At 40.7% G+C, this 23,111-nt stretch overlaps 1 protein-coding gene across 8 annotated transcripts in view; it reads left to right on the forward strand.

Annotated features, from left to right (window-relative positions):
• THRB (thyroid hormone receptor beta) overlaps positions 1 to 23,111 on the forward strand; it is a 181,541-nt gene that overhangs the window by 49,020 nt on the left and 109,410 nt on the right. For 3 of the 8 annotated variants that reach the window (XM_080385061.1, XM_080385049.1, XM_080385059.1), the window contains exons 2-3: positions 3,596 to 3,625; positions 19,991 to 20,099. The exons of 1 other annotated variant lie outside the window; for it this stretch is intronic. The gene's annotated coding sequence lies outside the window, so the exon portion shown is untranslated. Of the gene's footprint in view, positions 1 to 3,595; positions 3,626 to 10,614; positions 10,697 to 19,990; positions 20,100 to 23,111 lie in introns of all 8 variants that reach the window. 4 more of the 8 variants (XM_080385057.1, XM_080385056.1, XM_080385058.1 and 1 more) reach the window with 2 other exon arrangements.

Consider the following 23,111-nt stretch of genomic DNA (forward strand, 5'->3'; position numbering starts at 1 on the left):
GAGCCTAAAAGTAATTTTTAATAGGATGAATGGGGTTTTGTTGGATAATAATACATGTACAAGAGGAAGATCTAATATGTCATCTCTAATATGATATCTGTTCAAAGACTTATGCAGAGTATGTAATTTATATTTAAATTTTGGAAAGTGCACCTGGATGCCTTTTCTCCTACCGTGTACTGGATAAAGTGCTGAATCATTTGGAAATAAATTGTTTTCACTAATTGGGTATATTCATTATAGGGATCAAACCCATGTTTTTGTTAATGGCAAGATACATTGCTGTATCTTCAGCTTTGCAATTTCTGCTAAACAGCATATAATAGAAAAGACAAAATAATAATGACTGAAATAAAAAGGAACGCTTTTATGTGTACAGCTCCATGCAGTCAAGAATTTTCTGAGTCTGGGAAAGGAGGAAATATTCATCTACATCTATTCTGCAGTCTAATCCATTTGGCAGTATTAGTTTTCTGTGGTTCGACTGGAGTCAGTGGTGAGTCTTCTTCAAGAAGACTCATGAACAGCATCAGCAAAATACATTGTTACAACAATCTCTGTACTTTTTTTTTTAGTGTTAGTTTTGGTATTTACAAAACTGCTTCATAAGGAGTTGTTCTGAAAAAGATGGAGCTTGCAAAAAGGTTTTATGATTTTATTTATTTTTTTTATCTGAATTGAAAGGATAATGGTAAATACCTTGTTGAAATTACGGAGTCTTTTGGCACTGAGTGTGGGCAGTTGTCTGCTTAGTTTAACTTAATTGTATTGATGTGCTTTTGAGGCAGTCTGCTAGAATCCCTCCGGAGTGCATCCAAAGTTAACACATTTGGTGACTGGCAACAAGTACAGTTTTTACTGTAGAGAGGCATATGCTTAGAAAAAATGACACATCTGAATATTGCAATAAAAATTTCCTCCCTATTTTGGTAGAGCTCTTTCCCTCCATCTGAACAAGGAGGTCGTTAAGCATGAAGCAGTGCAAGCAGATAAGAGGAAATACATTTTTATGTGAAAGCAAAGAGCCCACGTGAAACTCTGCCATGGTGTCAGAGGGAGGTAAGGCAGGCAACCTGACAAGTCTTCTGCAGGGATCGTTGAATGGTCGGAGCCTCACTCACCCAGTGTGGTTTTGGGCATGCTGGGGTGAGGATTATTTCCACTTGGAGAGAAGCCAGATCATCTTAAAATAAAGGAAGCTTCCTGCTACCTGGTGGAGAGCAATAATGGGCCCTTCTTTCTCTAGGACATGATTCTCTTGGACAATTGTCTATTGAGACCATCAAGCTAGGCAGGCAGCAGGGCCTGTGAGAACATAAGATGGGAGGTGCTCATGGCCCTCATTATATCTTGTCCTGTTATCAACAGCTAGATCAGATAAGGGAAAGTTAGGCAAACTGTTTCTTTAAGCATGCTAGGATTTAATTTTTTTTCTGGGAGTTATAAACCGTGCCAAAGTCAGCTTTCATTCTTCTTTTAAAAGTACGTAGGATGAGTTAAATATGCTTCAAAGCAGCCTGTGCTGCGAGTGTTTCTAGCATAGAATACTGCGTTTCAAAAGCTGTGGATCTTGTCACAAGTCCAGGATGACTTTTAGTCTTCTTCAGACTTGCCTCTGTACCTGCTTTGTGGTTAAAACAGGCTATCCTGTAAGACATTCCTTTCCCTTCCCACAAAGAACCATTCTGGTCCCATAAACTTGGTGCTGTGGACCGCTGTAGTATTGGGGCAGGTGAGTAATAAAGAATCAGAGACATAATATGTCCTCAGTTGCACTCTGGCTAGCTTCAATGGATGTTTTGCATGAGAAAAGTAGGAAGGATTTGGCTCGTGCTGTAAGAAATCCCACTCAATCCTGTTGAAAGAGTCATCCAGTGACACAACGCCTGCTGGTTCTGTGCCTTGATTCCTGCATGCAGAACCTTGAAGTTACCTTTTGTGGGTGATGCACACATAAAGCCAGATGGGTAAATGTGAAGTGATTTGGTGCTGATGTATGTTTTAATAGCTGATTGATTATCACAAAAAGCTGTAGAAAATTAAATCTGTGAGGTTTTTGTATATTTTACTAAGTGATGAAATGACCTTATAGTTAGTTCTCTTCCTTTAAAGGTAAATGTGTGCAGATACTCTGCTGTGGGAAATCAGACATTGCAAATGTCAGCTCTGATGAGCTGATTCATAAAAATGAGATCTCATGCCTTTTTTCAAAATGGATGTTTAATTGAATGATTTTCTGCACTTCAGGAATGTCTCTTTTTAAGTTTGCCTGTTCCCTTTCTGAAGTAGGCTTATTTTATTGGTCTCATAAAATACTAACTTAAGGGAATTCTACTTCTGCTATTCACTTAAGCTTTGCTTCCCTCAGATGGACAGATTCACAGCCATTCCTTGAAGACTGTAATTAACCCCTCTGTCCCCCAAAACAGTATTTGCATTGTAGAGAGGGAAATTAGTCTCTCCAGCTATTGCAACTGACCGCATGCTTTGAGGCCAAGCTTTGAGTTCATCCTTGGCAAAGATGAACAAGGTGTCTTCTTGGTTTCCTTCATCTGTATATTTCTAACCACACTGACTAATGGCTGATGAGGTGTACAGAAAGTGCTAGAGGCTGAGATGCTTTGCCTGTGACTCAGCATGATTTTCATTGCTTTCCAGCAAATACTAATAATTGTCAGATTTTATTAGGCTTGGCTTTTTGTTTTCTATTTCATGTTATTATGCTAATTTAGAAAATAAGATAATGTACGTTTCTGTTCTTGCATATATTAGTGGCAAAAAGTACCCATTTACTTCAGAGTTACCAGAATCCAATTCCCAATTATAGTGCTGATGCCTGCAAATAGTTCTCCTTGGTTGTAAGGGACTGAACAAAAGTCACAAAGAAATGAAAGGTTAATTAATAATGTTGCAGGCCTCAAAATGTATTAATTGTTCTGAGTCATGCTGGAACTTTTCAAAATAGTCTTAAAGCTTTTGTGTTTTTCAGATCTTGTGATGTATATCGGTAAGCTATTGGCAAATGTGTCATTTAGAATGGCTTAGTTGAAGCAGATGTTTAATGAAATGGCTTCATGCTTTCCTTCTTCTGCAACCACTGCTGACCCTACAGGTTTTGGGACAGAGCAGAAAACAGCAGATTTTATAAAAAACCTTCCAGGCTGGGAAACTCTTTGAATGAGCATACTGCAATGCAAGTCCACCTAATAATAGGAAATATCCAGTGTCCATGAAAAATAAGAGCAATACAAATACTGGTTATAAAGTTCTGCTTGCAGTGAAAATAAACCTACAAAGTGTGCCTAATCAGCCTGCAGTTTAGGTCATGAATTGACTAGATCAGTTGTTTGTATTGGTATTTCCAAAGCATTTGAAATGTTTGCTTAGAACAGCTAGTTATGATAGTAAATAAATAAAGGTCTCCATTCCAGGGTGTTGAGAATGATTAACTCTCCAAAATAATGGGAATTAGTTTCAGTTATGCAAAAAGAACCCCATAGTTTTGGTGTTAACTGAAGTGAAAATAAAATAATAACTTCAGAAAGTACTTTTTTACCATGTGGATCTTTAATACAATTTTTTTTACTCTTTTCAGTGAAAGAACAGAACATGAAGCTCTAATAAGGTAAGATTTTTTTATTCCACTTTACCTACAATTAACTTGAATATTGTACTAATTTTTAACAAATAAATTCAGATTTTGGAGTATGTCCTAGGCACAGTGTTGGTCAGTATGTCCAAGCAAGGAAAGGAGACAATATTGCAGAATAAGTGCAACGACATTTGACTTTTTTTTTTTTTATTGTTACTAAGCCACTCTTTGGTCATTTAATCAAAATAAGATACCTGCATAATTTGGAAACTTCTTTTTGCTTATAAGGAGTTCACAGATACTTATTTTTCAGTAGAGACTATAGTTTCCACTATTCAGTCAGTTAAAATCTGACTTATAAGGAGCACTTCTTTGCAGTTTGAAAATGAAATATTAGACTATATGCTGATAAAATAAGTAGCTTTGCGGCTTTTTTTTTTTTTTTTTTTTTTTGAGATGTGGTGGTGGGAGTTTGACTTACATAGTTAAATAAATGTATCCGTAGAGGAGGGGTGAACTCTTCTAGAGAGTGAATATTTTCTCCGATATAACATGATTCAGGCTGCATTCTGGAGATGGATTCCCTATGCATCTGCTAGATGAGCAAAAGACAGAAGAATGTCTTTTAATACATTACCAACATCAAGGGGTGTTCAAAAAGGGGGTTTTATCTTTCATTGCTAGTGAGGATGCTGACATTCATGTATTGTGTTTCTGTTCATATAGAAAATGAAACAGCTGTGTCAAATAGCATATCCAGGTGTATGATAGCAAGTTGTTTTGACAGGCAGCTGCCGTATGATCCTGTTCAGAGCATTACAGAAATTTATCATTACTTTTCAGTCACAGGAAATCGTTTCAATTTTAATAACCATTCACAGGATACCGAGGAAGGGAGGTGGTGTGGGTTACTGTTTTCCTTTCCTGCTATTATTTACCTGGTTTGGTCTTCATTGGTGGTTAAACTGAAAGCTTGCAGAGTGGGATTTTGTGCACTTATTTCAAGTCTGACACCTTCCAAATGGAAATGTATTAAAAGGAATGTTTTTTAAACCTACTGGCATCCCAAACCGTTAAAAGTTGATACAGCTACATAAACTATATTCCTGATTTGCAGATAGGCATCCTTGGAATAGGGAAGAGGGAGGCTTAAAAGTTACACAAAATATAAGCTGTTTGAAACTACAAGTGAGTGCTAATGTGAAATATTAATTGAAAAAGCACAAGTGGTGTGAAAAAGCAATGAGAAGTCATATCACATTTTTGTGGTGATATATCCACATTTGTGGAAAATTTTAAAGTGATCTTGTAAATAGCAGACAATCTAGAATTGCAGTTCTTGCTTTGTGTTAGTACATGGAGAGAATGTGCGTGTATTTGCAGTTACAAAGGTGTGTGCATACATAATATATCTCTGAGACAGCAAGATGCTGCTGTTCTGCACCAAATCGGTGTGAAGGACTGAAAGCCCTTCTGGAATAGGGCTGAGGAAGCTAAGGAACTTTATAATGTGTTGAGAAACACATGGGTAGTACAGGGATTTTGTAAATGCCAGAAGGGGTTCTAGTTCTGAGCAGTCTGTACATTGATCTCATCAGTATCCATGATTCAGGGAGGACACAAGTCCTCTTTCTGTCTCATTACCACGATTCAGCTATTCAAGAACTGGGCAAATGCTGAAAAAACGAATTAAGCTCGCTGGGTTTGTAGTTGATCACCTAACACAAGAGAGCCTTATGTGGAGCCTCTGAATGCTACATTAATACAAATGTCTAAGTTATATAGCATGACAGCAGTAGTGGAAACTTACTCATTTTGTTTCCCAGAGTCACAACTGGAAGTATTTTAGGGTACATATTGCTCACTCCTGGATTTCTGCCTTGGCAGTGCCTGCAGTAGTGGTCATTCTGTTAGCAAGAATTTTATGTGATTTTTGACATAAGAGTAGTAGAAAACCACCTGCTGTCAGCTGCCTATTTCTTTAACTGTAGTGTTTGGTAACTACCGATCCAGTTTGAGCCAGAATTCATCAGTTAAGGTAAAAATTAAACTCTGCAGATTGCAGTGCTATTTATCCCAAATTTCCAGGTCTTACAAGTACTTGGGTGACTGCTATGGAAGCTGGAAAAGCTTGTTAAAGAGGATGCTCGAGGCCTTCCCTTCGCACTTGAATTGACTTTTCTCTTTTAGTCTCCATAGTCAAAAGCTATTTATAATACCACCGCAGCTGCTGTGCGTTGGATTCAGGAATCCCTGTTTTGATTTGCCAAGCAGGCAAAGCTATTTATCTCAGGTAAGAGAATTCTGAGGTGTGATGTGGTTAATATCTAAAAATATCTGTGTAGGGAGATAGGATAGGGCTCCAACAGACAAAAACACAGCAAGATAAGCAAGAGGAGTTCAGCTTGGAAATGCGATACTGTGGGTGTAATTAACCATTGGAAATGCTTCGAAAGGAATGTGGTAGATCACTTGGAGTAATTAAATCAAGATTAGATCTCCTACTGAAATACCTTCTAGTAGAGTTACAAGTTCTTGTACTTTGTAAAGAAATTGCTGCGTGAGGTATTATGGCCTGTGCCAGGCAGGAAGTCAGACCAGATTATCCTAAGAGTTCCTTCAGGCCTTTTAAATCCACATCTCCACCAACAAAGGCTCTTATGTGGTGCAGGCAGCCACAGGATTTCCAAAATCGGAGCTGCAGCGGGTCACTCTTGTTTCAGTGGTGAAAGGTTGAAAAGTCTTTGAGCAGATGCTTGAAGGAGCGCAGTGGTGGGCACGGCGCTGCTGCGTGGGCGGCTTGCGTGTGCTGCCGCCGTACGGACCGTAGTGAGCCCATTTCTGCTCGCCTCGGCGGCCTGTAGGCACAGCTCGCTGCATCGTCTTCTAATATTCCACCTGATTTACTCGGTAGCTTGCATTTTGTATTGAGTTCACTGAAAAGTAATGATTTGTCTGTGGTGTTCATTGAGTCTTTCCTGTGATACCACTAAAGTCCTGAATGAGTTCGGAATTTTCTGCAGTTACTCAGTGAGCGTAATGCTATCACCTTTAACACAGGATTTTCTATAGCTAGTCTTTATACCCATATGAGTAGAAAGGGTAGGATACATTTTTAGCAGATTGTGTAGAATTCCTGTACAAAATAATCTGCTTTCCCCAAAACTGAAAAAGTAATAAATTGTATATTTGCTCTGGGATCTACGTGGGATACTCAAGAAGAGGGGAGGTCACTTGTCTTTCTGTTCTCATCAACATACCTGTTTACTGGGTAAAAGGCAGCAGATCCTTTTCATAGAAAATACCAAAAAAATGATTGATCAAAAAGGTAATTTTATACTAGAAGAAACACAGAACACTGTGTTGAACAAGAATAGCCCTGACTCCTTTTTGTTATTTTGATAAGCTCATTAATTTCAACATCCAAAATTAATTGGGAGTTAACTGTGCAAAATCTTACAAATGGAAAAATCTGTCAACCTGAGCTCAGAATTCTGTCATCCTGCTGCACTTACATAGCATAGCTTCTGTTACAGGGATGTACAATGAAACTCCACAGTAGTGTGACAGGAGGAATGTCAAAGAGTTGTGCTGGCTGTATGTGTGCATAAAACATTATTCAGGAGAGCTTTCACATAATTCTGGCTCTCTTGAAAGACCTGTGAAAAAGCTCTTCTGTAATACTTTAAGAAACTAGAGCTGTCCAGGGTAATTTGAGGCTGAGGCCAGGCATATTGGAGGATTTTGTGTTCCAGAATACCTGATACCCAACCTGCCAGCAGGTGGTGGGCACTTGGTACCTGGCTTGTTTCTGTCCTCTGAGCATCCCTACTGCTCTTCCTCCCTCCCTGGGCTAACCTGTACGTATCGTTTACACTTGGCAGTCTAAACCTGGATTGGGAGAATTATTAGACTAAACCAATAGGAAAACTAAAGTAGAGAAGAGGAATACCCTTGTGTTTGATAACCCAAAGGAAGGTGGCTGAGGTGAGTCTGTGTCCCTGCACATGAAGGCTACATCTGCTTTCATGGACGTCCAAGAAAAAGGGAAAGGTGAGGGATGGCAAGAGATTGGAAAAAGATAAAAAAAAGGTTAATTACCCTTGCTAGTAGGTAAGGGATTAGCGGCTATGGTGAAATATAAAGGAGAGAAGGCTTTGGTTAGTCAGGAGTCAAACGTGTTTGGCTGGTTGCTATGCAATAACACTTGCGATTTTTTAGTGTGAAGTTTCTTATCCACCGTCTCTCCTGAAAATACATTACATACCTATGGTTTTGACAAATTCCTGATAGCCATAATACTGACTGCGGAGAGTATTTAAAAACAAACTTCAGGATGCCTTTTTTTCACATGTTTTTGCTACTACTGAGTCACTGTTAATGGATACTTCAGTTCTGAAAAGGAGTGGAGGAGGCTGTGCTATGGAAGAAAAAGCAATTGCTGTCTCCATTTGAGCCATCAAATTGCTGCTGTTTTCCTTCATGTGAAAGCTTGTGGCTAATCTTTTAATGTAAAGGAAAACAGTCTTTCATACCACAGAAGGAACGCCTCTGCTGGCCAGTTGTACACAACCTTGCAAAATTGATTTTGGTTGTTGCTGAGAGCTTCCTTGGCATTTCTTTCTGTTCAGGCAATGCTGTAAAAGTACTCAACATGACAAAAAGAAGGAGTTGTGTTAAGGTCTGGGGAGTTCTTTTGGCTCATTTCCAATGCACTGCTACTCCCGAATTTGTTATTTATATTGTAGAACTGCACTTGCTGTAAAAGCTTAGTTTTACTGCATTTAAAAGCTATTGAATTCAGTTTCCTGCATTTTTGTGTACTTAATAACCCCTATACAAGAATCCATGATTTGCTTGGGTAACTTGTTGTTCTCTTCCAAGAAATAAATGTACCTTTTGCAAAATTTTTTAAATTCACATGCTGTTGGAGCACAGTGTGCTGTAAAGAAGTACCATGGTGCTTATGCTGTGCTCGCAATGTCTGCTCAGATAAGAGTTAAGCATGCTGCACTCGCTGTTACATAACTTTGCAAAAAGTGTCAATTCAGGGAAATTCTGCTGCCGTGAGAAAACGGGAGCTTCAGGAATGTTCTCTCCCACTTAATGGAAATGTGGCTTTTGGTGACTAGTTCATTTAGAAAATAGCAGATTGTGTGTATGCATTCATTGACCGAGTCCAACTTGAACATCATGATGGGTGTTCAGGGCAGCAGATCCTGCGGTTTGCTGCAGCCCTGGGAGGGTGGCTGTGGCTCCAGTAGTAGCAGGCTGGTATAGCATATGTCTGGCTGCTACCAGAAGGGATTTGCAGCTGGGAAGTGTTTTGTTTTGAGTAACCTTTAGAAGATTGCTTCTGAAAAATTGCCAGGTTGGCCAGACAGATCAAGTCCCATCAGCGGGAGGGACAGCTGTTCATTTGGATACATCTGCATCATTTGGCTGCGTGGGTCCTAAGACCCACCTGCAGAGAAGGGAGGCAGGTAGGACAACATGCATTGTGTCAGAAATTCTGTTTGTCTTTTGGCATTACAGAAACTGCCTTGCCATATGGATGTGGTGGACGGGTAGGTCACTCATCTGATTTTTCTGCCTTTGCCATTTTGCCCAGAGCCCCTCTGTTTCAGCCCTGAGAGATCCTGTTTAGTACAGAATATTTCAGATTACTGTACCCTGCTATTAGCACTAGCCAAAGCCTCCCTCCCCCAATATATATTACTGTGAAAATATGGGTAAGAAGGTAAATAAAAAGTTGGGGAAGCCAATATTGCCTGAATATTATTAGTCCTAGTCTCTCTAAGCAATTATATCCATTTTCTGCCTTTTTGCCCACTTCAAGGATCTGAGACTTTACAGAAAGCCTGTCTGGAAGCTGCTACAGAACTACATGGTGGTAGCTAGATTTGCTTCTAGGTCGTTCTCATTCAGTAGCATCCTCATAGCAAGCTTTGCTTCTGTTGTTTGATTTTCCTCATCTGTGGCTTTAATCCAGTGCCCTTTCTTTAATCACATCCTATATACATCTGTCCTTTGAGTCCCACAGCTCTCCTCCTCTCCAGGTTTGGGGTCTCTGTTGTTTGCACTGTTGTGCAGGAGACTCTGAATGATTTAATTTTGTCAATTGAGGCAAACAGACAGTAAGAACATATGCCACAGCACAAAATGTTCTCTAACCACTTATTTGACAAGTGCAGTTTAATTATTTAGCATAGCTTTTAAAGGTAATGAAGTCCTAGTAACATGAGACTTAACACTCTCCTATTAATTTTTCCCTGAGAGATGGGAAAAGACTGCTGTATTTTTGTGTGCAAACTGAGAGTGTGCAAACTAACGAGATTTGACTGAGAATGCGTAAGAGGGGCTGGAACCTTTCAGTGCTTCTTAATAGTTTTTCTAATAGGTAGTAAATCCAAGAGCATCATACGGTTAGATAAGAGTCTGCCTGTGCTGGCAAACCAGAAGATGCCGTCTGATGCTTTGCCAAAACAAAACAGAGTTTTCTTGGCCCAGCTGTATTTTGATTGAACGTGTAACTTGGTAAGAGGAAAAGCTGGAAGTCACAGCCTTGTTGAAAACATACCGTTTAAAATAATTTTCTGTAGCATGATAGATTTCATGTTGCTACAAAATAAATATTTAATCAGCGCTAATATTTTTGGTTCCCTTAGGCAGTGAGAGATGTAGAAGTTCTAACCTTTTACTCAAGTAAGTACGAATGCAATCTAGCAGGAAGTTCAAAGTAAAATGCATGTATATCCTAGAGTTCTTTTTAAAATGGATTTTATGTGCAGCCAGCCAGGATCGACGGCTAATTTTGTTCACAACAGAGAGCAGTTTATCTCAAAGTTAAAAAGCCTCCCTCCCCCAAAAAACCCGAAAAGATCTCAAAAAGATAAATGTAAACTGAGCTGAAAGCCACCATGCCTGTTAAATTGATTTGAGTTGTGTGGTGAACTAGATTTGTTAAAATTACATTGGAGGAAAAAACCCAACACACCAGCCTCAAATGCTTTGCTTTTCAGTGAGAAAGCTGCCTCAGCCATGCCCGCCCAACTCAATGACGGAAGGGGACGGTCTAGTGGCTCTGGAGAGTCACACTTACTGGTTAGTTTCTAATTCCTTGATCTTACGTGATATACCGGTCTCTTTATTCAGAGGCTTCACTTGTGTAGTACAAAAGGATATTGTGCGCAGGGAGTTATTTCTTAGCTGAGCTGCTCTGTGAAGAGCTGTGGGAGAGTTTGGCCCTTGGAGGGCACGAGCTCTCTGTGGGTTCTGGATACTGCTGAAGTCGGAGTGTGGCTGGGGGGTCAGACATGGCTTCCTATGAAAGGTGCAGCTCCTGCAATCTTCATCAGACAGGAGAATGGGAGACTTAAATTTCTTGCTCCTCCTGTGATTTCACTTGAGGGATTTTGTTTGCAGAGGGAGCTAGGGCTAAATGGAGTCTACTGTATTTTTCCTTCAAACGTGAACTTCTGACTGAAGTTTCTTCTGCTGTTTCCCCTTTCTGCTCAAGAGTCAGTAAGAGCTCTTCCCTGGTACCATGATGGGCAGACCTGTATTTGTAATGAATCAGTCCTGAGACAGTCATCGTGCTTGCATTTCAGAAAATTTCCAGGACACATCTGCTCATTAATCCTCTCTCTCTTTTCATCTGTTTGAAGCTTGTTTCCATCCTTCTAGTCATCAGCATCTTTCATTGTCCTTTCACAAATTGATTTAAAAACCTATCGTCCCTCTTAGATTTAATAATCACAGAAAAAAGCAGAGGTAAAGATAAAATAATAAAATTTGAGGGAGGGAAATGTAAATTTTGAACTTAGACTTGGTGTACACACACCTCACAGAGGGGCAGCAGGTTTCCATAAAGGTCAGCCAGATACCAAGGAAAAAGTTCTCTGCCACATCGTGAGTGCCACCATGGTAAAGAAGTACTGAAATTTTGCCAACTGTGAGGTTGTCGGTTTAAAATGTGTCATAGTCCTTTACTTACAGTAGATAGGTGGTACTGAGAGACTCCTATTGAGCAGTTATGACAAGTGTTGACATTTCCGACTTCCCTAATGTTAAGATGCTAACCATGCACACCATTAGTCTCACCCCCTTATTGGGGCTGATGCAGAGTGCCTTACATTTTACAGTTACAGAGCAGATTTGTGAAATGTAGAGACATACAGGACAGTAAAAAATTCAGTGTCGAGCCACTTTAAGATACAATGACAGTACTAACCCATCAAGATTTCCAGATAAGTAGCCACAATGCAGATGTTCACTAGCTCTGAATTTCTTGAGATATAGGAAGTTGTGTTTTTTCTGGCCAATATTCCATTTCTGAAAATAAACTGATTGGAAAATACTGGGATTTATAGGAAGAGCTCCAGCCTGGCTGGCAGCAAAAGCTAAGTGAAAATGGCAGGGAGTGCTCACTTTGTTCAGCAGCCTGTCCTCAGTGGGAAAATGCCAGACCCCAGTGTGTTCCCATTCTGCATGGGTGCATTTGATGTTCTGTTTCCAAACATTATCTAAAGGTAAAGCTTTCACATATAGGAAGAGGCAGAGGCTAAACATGAGACTACTGTAAAATGTATTAGTGTTCATAATTCTGTTTAAATTTTATTATTCCTTCATTCTTTGAAATAAAATTAAAACAGAACCTACACTGATTTCTTGTTCTTATGGGATCCTAAATACTGGTTCTCATTGGCATAGCATCGCGCTCATTGTATCAAAACCTTTTAGATCCTCTTAACTTTTTTTGCCTTCCTTAGAATGCAAGTACAGTTTGCTCCAGCTAAGTCTTAAATTAAGTGGAAATTGCACAAATAGGAGTTATTTGAAGCTGCAGAATGATTTTACAGTCATGCTTATGCAATGAGCTAGAGCTGCACAGCTGACCAGAGAACAGTTCTTAGTTCACGATTCCAGCCTGTTTTTCACTTCAGAGGCTTTTTAAACTTCCCTTTAGTCTTTATGCATCATTTTATGTGGTTTAACTAAAATTCTGAGGAGAGGAAGGAAAATGAACCATGGACCTGAAGAAATGTGCAAGGACAGATGAAGAGGGAGGTTTTGTGTAGGAGAGGGCGTGGAGAAAGCAGTGCTGTAAGAACAGTTTGATCAAAATGCTTGGGATGGTGAAGTGGCATATAGGAAAAATTAGATTAACTAGAAAGAATGTGTGTCAGGAGAGATGCAATTTATTGGACTAGAAAAGTCTTCCTCAAGGTCAGCAAGTGGCATAATTTTCCCAAGAAACTGTGTCTATTCTTTGGGAATTGAAAACTTGATTGAGTTAACACTAGAAGATGCCACTATAAGAACTGTGCTGCTGGAGGTGAGCACTCTGAGCAGAAATCCTTTCCTACCTCTGTATTGTGACTTGCTTGAGACAGCTCCATGAGTCTGGTTCAGACTTGGGATAAAACCATAAGGTATGTTTTCTCTGCTCTCTCTTTTCCCCCTAGATGTTGTTATACTGCAGCTTGGCTCTGTCCACATAGGCTGGAGCAGACTGTGTTGTAACTTGCTTTAGCCGCTGCTGAATTTAACAGCTTTTGGCTTTGTAACCAATGCCTTAGGAGAACTCTTGCTCATCTGTTCCCCGAGCCAAAGGAAAACTCCTCCAGTAGCTTTCCCAGTGTTTTCTCTGGCTGGAACGCATAGTTACCAATTGCTAGGTGAAGATAAACTATCTTTAATCATCTTTTATTTTTGTATTTTTGGTTTGTCCAGCTGACATATTCTAAGACATTCGCTTAGACTAGAATGGTAAAAGAGCCCTTTCACAATAGATTTTTTCTTTTCTTTTCCTTGTGCCCCATGTAACTGAAATCTCCCACTGGTGGGAAAAATGCTTTGCCTTGATGTAAATGTGTGGCAAATAGTTGAATTGTGAACCAGTCGGTCACATTTCTCCCTTAAGAGTATTTTTCATAACAAAAGGATTTATCTTTGGAATCTTGTTCAGAAATTTCTTTACATGGGTTTCCTAGTCCTTCACGATTGGCTCTCAGGAAACCAGATCCTATTGGCATTTAATGTGTTGCTAGAAATGTGTCTGCTGGGAACTTCTTAAACAGAATTGCAATAAACATTTGGATTATATTTTGCAAGTACAAATCACTGGCAGATATTTGCATATTTACTTGTTGAGTTTCAACTTCCACTTCAGGTTAGATGAGACATAAACAATTACACAGCACCTCTGGCAAGGAATTGGTCTAAAAAGCATGTCAAAGCAACACTGGGAATTCAGAGGAAGATTTCTGAGTTTTAGAAGGAACTGTGAAAGGCTTCCACATCATTTTATCTCCATAAATTTTGTATCAAGTATGGAATTAATGTTGCAGGCTTTTACTCTGATACATCTTTTTTGTTTTACTCTAATATATCTTTCTAAAAAAATATTCGTGGCAATGCTGGTCAGAGGCAGGGACTGCACATTTGCATTGTTAAGGGAAAAAATGACCCTAATTTAAAGCCAGCTAAAAGATTGCTGGGTTTTTTTTGCCAGAGTCTGTGGATCGATCTCTGTATTGTGCTTTCTAATGGAGGCCACAGATAAGTGAGATCTGCCAGAAAGGTGTTAGTAGTTTCTGCAACTAGTTCAGGTTATGCTGGCACAGTCAGGTGAAGTGTGACACCTGCTGTACTGCTGACCTGCCTGGTGATGATACACAGTTGGAATCTCAGAGGCATTTTCTGGCAAGAAATGCCTAGCAATTTCAGACTTCATGGTTGTTTGATGATGATTCCGAGAAAAAAATACAGCCTTCAAACTAATTTTCACATGTCCTAAATGTGCTTTTGGCAGAGGTCTGCCGAGGTCAGTAGGCTAGGTACAACAGCATGCTTGTCACCTAGCAGAGGAAATACCTGGTGAGAGGTATTCTTGGCCTGCTTCATTTTAGGAAAATCACCATGGAAATTATGAGAGAAAAATAATGTAATTATAATTAGTATAGTGTTTATAGTGGATACACATTCCAAAATCTTTAGCAACAGTGAAGGTGTCTTCATAGTTTTCAGGAACTATACATTTACAGAAGCAATTAGATCACTTTGGTTAACCTTGAATATCTTCTGAACTTGACATTTACTGTCCATTTGCATCTTTGAAAGTCCTCCTGGTTATTCACAATTACATTTGATGCCTGGCTGCTTGTTTACATGAAAATGATTGACATATCCTTTCTGTTTGTGTCTCTGTGCCTTACTTGTTTAGTAACATTGCTGGATTTTAAGTTCTGGAGATAAAAGAAGGCACTAAGGGTACAAGGCTTTCCTGCAGTTCATTGCTTGTCCTTTCTTGCATGTGCGGATATGCAGGGAAGCCTTGTACTGAAAGTGAAACTGATAAACTTCCAATTCTCAAACAAAGTGCTATTTTTATTATATAATAAAAGAGTTCAGATGACACTCTGCTTTGTACTCTGTTCCTACACATCCACATGTCTTTTGAAGATCTGTCCTTATTATTTGTGCTATAAAATCTGTGTTGATTCATGGGAAGAACTCAATAAGGTGCGGTTTAGGTTGTATGATCTAACTCCTTAGTATGGTTTCACACTTTGATGGGAATAATCAGGGGTTGGAGTCTGTACTTCAATTTGGAAAAAGGTATCCTTGTTAAATCCTTTAACTGTATTTTCTTTTCAGCCACATGCTTCAGTAATAATTTCTAATTTTGCAGAAAACTATAATAATTCTCTTTTGTATCTGAAGTTCATGTATTTATTTTTCTTTTCACAAGCGTGAGGAGTTATCTCTTAGTACTTAGCCTCTTACCAGAAAATGAAGATCACTCATCTGTTCATCCATTTTTCTTTAAGTTGTAGTAAAGCTTCATGTACAAGAATTCCTGCCCTACATTGTAATAACTCTTTCTTTTTTTCCTTTCTCTGGTGTTTGCAGGACCTGTTTGCAGTTTTCAGTAGGTTAAACTTCTTATAGCTGAAGGATATGAAGGAGGTTTTCTGCTTTTGGTCATAGCTGAAACCTTTCACCTAAGGGAGTTTAGTTCAGGCTGGGCAGATAACTGCCTTTCCGATGTGGCCAAAAATTTTGAAAGTCAGTGGCTGGAGGAGGCCAGCGTGTAATGAAAATTTGGAGCCTGGATGGGGTTTGTCTGGGCTGTTTATTTTTCCTTGAAGGCAGAGACAGGGAAGGATGTGCAATGATAGAGCGCTGAATGAAGGATAGCAGAGAAGACTCTGAGACTGGATGCAGGAACAGAAGATTTGCTTTCTTCAATGTTACCCGATAGGATCTATTTTTACATAGAAATGTCACCTGACAGAAGTCAGGAGAAATAATATCCAGGTAGTTTAGATGCAGCTCAAGGCTGGGAGCTAAAGACGTGAGGGAGAAGAGAAGAAGCAGTTGAGGTGATCCGAATGCACAGCTGTATATAAAAATAGTAGTTGGAAGGGAGAGGTCTTTGAGGAAGCTGACCACAGATGCATGTGGTTCTAATCACAGCATAGAGGCTGGCACTAATAGGTAGTGGAGAAAAGAAGTGAAAGACTGATTTGTTGTGACGGAGAGCTCAAAAGAAAAAGGGAAAACAGATGACACCAGAGAAGAGTGGCACCAGAAAAAAAGGAGGGTAAGCTGGAGATAACTGGAGACTTAAGGCTGAGGAGGAACAAGGATGTCATTAAAGAACTGGGGAGAGAAACCAGCAGATAGTCGGACAACAGCAGGGGAAACAGGAAAAAAAAATCATCAAGATCTGGGATTCCTAGTGATATGAGGAAGATGCATATGTGTGTGTCTGAAGACTCCTTTTCTTTAGGTAGAAAGACACATCCATCAGCAGAGCTTAGCTAGCAGGAGAAAGAGTGGTGTTTTGTCTTCCAGGAGCAACGAAACACCATACAAACATGAAGCTGAAAATGGTCCTGAAGAAGAAACTTGAGATAAAGATCTCAGCATCTCTGTTAGAACAAAACAAGGATTTATATGTCAAGCCAGAGAAAAGTCTCCTAAAAGCTGTGGCTTGTGGAATTATACCAGTGGAATTATTTTGATCTCAGAGAAGGAAGGTGAGAGAATGACAAGCTAATGAAGACTACAAAGAGTCATGACAAACTCAGGGTCATGCAGGCATTAAGAGGACTTCATGCAATGGGCTGTACTAGTAAATTAAATGGTGTTTGGAAGCATTCCCAGGCCCTGGAAATCAATTGTCTCTACTGTTAACTGTCCCTGTCCTAGTTTTAGTTTATATTTACGGGAACTCACCTGAACTATTCCCAGGTACAGTTTGACAGTTATCATGGGACAACTGGTGTGCTGAATGACATCAAGTGTTCAGCTCTTCGGGTTATCAAGCCCACACAGCAAGTTCATCTGAAAGAGCCTATCTCCAGACCACGTATGTTGTTTCAGACCATGTCAAACTCTTGCATTAGTTTTTTTCATGGTGTGCTGTGTTGCTGGAGCAGGATTTCGTGGAGAGGATGCAAAATGTGTATAAAGTGTAATGTTGGGAAGTGTTTCAGGTTTGTGTGGCTGAACTTGAATGCGAGGTGATAATAACACCTCCAAATTGTGACAGAAATTAATTTTAATGTCTTTTTTTGTTTCTGTTGGCCTTTACATGTTTCTATAAATGCTGTGTAGTTGAACGAATACCAGACTGATGAGCGTGGAAGCCTGCCTGTCAATGTCTCAAAGGGAAAACCTTCAAATATAAATAGTCTTAAAAATATAAATAGTGAAATCTCTACTGTATTCATCACTGACCACTTTCTTTTTGCCTTTCATTGCGTCTCCCATTTTATTTTTAGCAATGCTTACTTAAAATAGTTTTGCTGCTTTCCTGTTGGCGATTAGAAGGCCACTCTGGAATCCAAGTGATTTCTAAGCTGGATGGTGAGGAAAGTTCCTTACTTCAAGCAGCATGAGCCTGAAGTCATGTCTGTCCAGGCTTTCTTTGCTGAAGCATCAGCTTTGTCTGTTCCGTTGATTTCACATACATATTCTTGAGTTGGTTTCAAAATGTGATTCCAGTGTCGTTCAGGACCTCCGGTTCTTCTTACATCGATGTTATTCTGTGTCCCCCTCATAAGTTTGTAGCTCTGGTCTTAGCTAACTTACTAAAGTCAGTACTCTTCACAAATGTCACTATGTTGGTAAGCATAACGTTTGTAGATTTATATTTTTTTTTAATTCCACAAAATCTAGAATGGGCACATGCTGGTGATCACCTCAGCTGCACACAAAATAACATGAACAAATTTAAGTTTTTACGGCCCTTGGACCTTAGCCAGACTTCACTGTTGAAACTGCAGTATAGTGTCCACTTACCGTTTGTGCTGTTAAATTCTTTTTCTCTTCTCTGTGTGTTAATAAATACATAATTTTAAAGTAGGGTTGAACCTAGTGTGAGCCACGCTACTGTTTGGTGAGGTTTGCAGGCCAAAGCTGATCTTCCAACACTACTTGCTTGAAGAGGCTGCAGATGCATCATGACTTGGTTGGGCTTTTTTCTCCTGAACTGCCTCAAGAAAGGGAAATAAGTCTTGGGAAGGACGAGCTGGTTATCTATACACTGCTTTAACCATCTCTGCCTCAAAGTGGCAGGGCAAGATGAAGTAGTTACATGGGAGCTTCCTACAGGAGTGGTACTCACCAGACAGCAGCGTGGTCAGTCCAGTAGCTGGGAACGAGGATACACGCTGGAGGATTTCTAGAGAAGGGTTGTATGGAAGGCATGGGTTGGAGTGTGCCTGCTGCACGGTATCATGACGTGGATACTGACAGCCAGCAGCAGCTCCTGACGGGCTTGAGACCAAGTGCAGGGTCACCCAGCTTCTTTACTGGGGTGCTTCGAAGGTATCATCGAGGTCAAAGGTTACCATGGGAGCATCTGCTGTGCCCCGTGGCTGCTTGGGCAATGTGACGGGACAGTGTAGAAATCCATTTCTTTAAGGCATAGAAGGTCACAGTTGGTTCCTTGTATGTCTGACTACATGCTTCGGTCTCAGCCTGAGATGCTGCCATGGGAAGGAAGCAAGATGAGGAGTCTTGTGGCAAAGAGAAGCAAGACTGGTTTTATGTCCACATCAACAGCAGAAACAGGCTCCCCGGCCCTTCAGCAGCAGCAGCGGTTTCCTCTCATGCCAAGCCAGGAGGCACATCTGTACAGGTGGACAAGCCCCAGGCTCAGCACGCACGTCAGCCGTGCCAAGGTTTTTTGCTTCTGTTTCTTGTGGTATTGGTGGAGTCCCAAGATCTGGGAGCTGAACGTCGTTAGGACAAGAGATGTTGCTGCCTCTGCTGAAGCCTTTGCTACTGTGGTCACTCTCGTGAGACCACTTGTACCTTGAGCTTCTTGCAGCTGTGGAGAGGCAAAGAAAGGAGCAGAAATGTGTTGTGCAGCTGCCTTTGAGAGGTGCAGGAGGCATTGCCATTAGTTAGGAAATCCCTGAAATGGCCAGCTGCTGCTCGTAGGTTAAAGCTGTTTTCCTGCCCTTGTTAGGGGGGGTATTTCTCCTGCTGGTAGGCTGTCCTGGAGATGCCTCAGCTTTACATCCAAGCAGATTGCTAATGCATCCAGTCAATGACAGGTAAAATGGTCTGTGTTCATGTGGCTTTGAGACTTTGGGGAATCGTGGAATCATTTAATCATCGATTTTTGTATTTATGCTTCAAGGCACGCCAGTGTCTGCAAGCTTTTTGTTAGTTTTAAATGCAATTTCTGTAGTTTTATTTTTATACAGTGCCTTGGGATGCTTACTGTGGAAGGCTCTTAAAATAGGTGTAACTTAATGTGCTGTTCAGAATTCTCATTAATCTGCTTGTCTTCACTCTTACCCAGAGGTAAAATACAAAGCCTACAGAGTAAGGAGTTTGGAATAAAATGATAGAAAATGGGGCTCTGAAATAAAGACATTCAGCACTGAGGACTCAGACTAACGGTGGAGGAAACAGAACAGGATGTTCAGAAAGTCCAAGCCCTTTGGCATGAGTTAAGGAGCTTGGAAAATAAGCAGGGCTACAGTGAATTTGTGAAACAATGTTTGTCTTCCTAAACTGAATGCTGGAAAGCATCCATTTCACACTTTGCCTTTGCCAGCGCCCTGATACCTATTGTAGCACTCATCTTCTGGCCTCTTTATTTTCAGAGAAGCGTTTGACTTTGTGTTTAGAAGTTTCCTGCTTTCTTGTGGTGCTAACATGATCGCGTTGTGGCTGTGGGACTAAGCTTTGGAGTCTGAGTCTTTGGTCCTGCTGTACCGCCCTGTTTCTGATGTTTGTATTTTAACTGCAGGGATGGGCTTGAAAGACTCCTCTTCTGCTTTGCATCAGCATTGCTTTGTCTGCATTGGTAAATTACTCAGGGCCACGACTTGTATCTTATGATTGTCCGTATTGTTTAATTTCTAGCACATTCCATGACATGGTTTTGGCCCGTGCCAACTAGCACATTCCCAGATGACACCTGTGGCAGGATGACGTGGGAGAGGGACTGTTCTCAGCAGGCATTACTGAAAAGGTAACAGTGTTCTGCAGGGGAAGAGAGCATAGAGGCGCAAGTTTGAGCTGGCTGTGCCATTTCGCCCCAAGCCTCTGGATATCAATGCATCTTATACACTAGAACAGTCTCTCGGGCTTAGCATTTGAGAAGGATGCTGAAATACAAGCTTTTGCTTCCTAACTGCATCACTAGTGCCGTTATCCACAGCAATATCAAGCCACCTCCCCCTCCTCCCCATGGACCATCTGCTCAGGCTACAGCACCACTTCCATAGCGCTAAGATCTTTTCTCTTTGAGTAAGAGTCAGGTTAGGGGCACAACTGAAGTTTTACATCAAGCTGGCAATACAACAAAACCAAAACCTGTGAGCTTGAGTGAACTTTCTGGAGAGTGAGTGGTCTTCGACCGTGCAGCTTATTTGGAAGTTCACAAAGCCAGCGTTGTCACAGGCCCGCAACAGCAAGTTAGAGAAATAATTACTGTTCTGGTATGTATATATTTACTTATCACACAGGGCCATGGTAATTGCACATACAGATCATACATTTGCTTGTACGCATGGATTTTTTTTGAACTTCACGCCTATAGTTCACCCTTCAGGCTTTGTTTGTAATGCTTCATGTGAAAGTAGGTAGTGTTTACTTGCCTCTGTGGGGCTTCTGGTTTGTAAAGCCCTCTGCAGTTCTCTGTTGAAAGGGATCATTGAAATCCTGAGCACTGCTGGTGCTTTGGCTGATTGTGTTGTTCCAAAAAATTGGTTGTGTAAGATACACCTATATATGCAATGCTCTTTATAATCCTTGGTTGCTCCCTTTCTGACTTTTTCTATTGACTGAGATTTTAGTTGCAAATGGAGATGTTATTAAAACCATAGTCTTCCTCACTCACCCACTGTTGAAAGTGTTCTTTTCATTTAGGTAGCACATGGTGGACTAGTAGAATGTACATCACTAGTAGCTGTGGACTGCATAGACTTGGGGGGTTTTGTCTTGAAAATTACAGGATTGGCTGCACCAGTGAACATCTATTTAGCATCAAGATTTAATCTCCTGAGCTGGTTCTTGGTGCCTCTGGAGCAGGAAAGGAAGAAACCACCACTGAGTTATTGGACTAATCAGTATAGCTTTTCTTCATCATTACGCTCTCTGTACAGCGCTGTTATCGTGGGGATCAGAAACACTGGGCAAAAAGGATTTTGTTGTGTCAGTGTGAGGTGGAATGATGTTGTTACAAGCTGGTTTAGTGAGCAGTTTTATTTTGAGGCTAGTCAGGGCCATGATGGTAACAGTCGCGCAGAAATTGTTGTGAAAAACAAAAGGCTGAGAGAGGTGCAGAGCCTCCTATGTAAACTATGTTTACGGTTATTGCCAGTCTGTGTGCTGCTCTCACTATTTATTAGCTGAAGAGACCGAAAAATCAATCTGGAAGGGATTGTGCTGACTACAAGATTTTGTAGCCTTTGGTGGTGCCAGCTGCAAAAATAGGCAAATTTGGCTGCAGTGGAAGGGCGTGATGGGGCAGCTCCAGCCCAACTGCTACCCTGGAGGCGTTTTGGAGGCTTTGGCTGGGAGCCTTGAAATGCATCTCCCTGGGGAGGACTGCATTGCAAACAGACCTTGCCCTTCCCTATCAGTGAATTCCTTTGGCAGTAGGCTGGCACTAGAACACCTACAAATATTTATGATAAAGCTGCAATGATTTTTCCCCTCTGAGATCAGGACGGGGTTTGCATTGTGTTCATCAATACTTATCTCACATAGGACTCTCAAAAGGTCTCATTGTAGCAGCCATTCATTAGTGGTGGCACTGTACCTGGCTGAAGGCCAGGTAAAAACAGGTTTCTCAATTTCTCTCTCTTACATGGCCTAAACCAAACGCTGACAGCTCCCCATTGAGTTAGGTGGGTGTTGGTTGGATCAAGCCACTCTGTTATAGGGAACAGGACTGGAGGAGTAGCTCCTGTGTCTCCTTGGAGTTTAGCTTTCTTAAAGAGCAGAAGGAAAAGAACTGAAAGGTTCTCTGCACCCCAACCCAAAGACTACCTTTGAAATAGGATACGTGTTTACATATATGAAGAGATTAGCATTAGAAGTAACTTGGAGGTAATAAAATAAGCCTTTATGAATGCTTCAGAGCACTTTCTCTTTTCCCACGGAATTATGGTCTCGGTAGCTTGGTCAGCTCTGTAGGAAGTGTCTTTGTGGGAAGGGGTTAATGCACAGGGAGAAGTGTCTGCCGAACAGAGCAAGCTTTCTGCTACAAATTAGAAGTTTAAAAAAGTCAAAATTGCTTTGTCATCCTTATACACTTTCTTAAATTGAGTTCATCTTTTTCAGGGAATAATTAATCTTTCCTGTTCATTTTATTTACTTATTTTCCCTTTCCTATATAAAGTGTTGAGATCGCTCAAGGAAATGACATGTCTCAGGAAGAGCCAGTCTCTGCTTCAGGCTAGACCAGTGCTACTTCATGCGGACTGTAATGACAGTTAAATTGTTGCTAAACTAAGTATGCAGGTCAATGGGTAGGTATCTCCATCCTATACTGGAGCTCATCCTGCTGTATGGTTTACTGCTTTTAGGGCCTGCAGTAGCAAGATTAAAGAAAGTGCTGCTTTGCCTACCTAGCTCCTTCTTGAACACAGGGGGAAAAGACTTGTGAAATCCTGAGCACACAGAAAACAATGAGAGATCCACGCTTACCTTGTTGCAGTTATTTGTGGGCTTTTCCATGCTTTCCTGCAGGACAGATTGCTGTGTTGCCTCAGTTTCATTAGTGTTGTTCAGACATCAGTTGTTCAGTCCCTACCCTTGCACAAGTGCCAAAAATCACAGATGTGGAAGTCTTGGACACTGATTTTTCACAGTGTTCGTGACAAAAAGGCAGCTGGCTTCAGAGATCAGAGGCATCTTTGAATATGAAAAAATCCTCTTTAATGTCTGCTTTTTTTGTAAAGGCAGTTGCTCATTCAGAAGACCACAGTCAAGTGCAAGTACCCTCAGCTGGAACCCTTGTCCCTCTGCTGCAGCA

The sequence above is a fragment of the Falco punctatus genome (assembly GCF_963210335.1).
Source record: "Falco punctatus genome assembly, chromosome: 4".
Lineage (NCBI taxonomy): Eukaryota > Metazoa > Chordata > Aves > Falconiformes > Falconidae > Falco > Falco punctatus.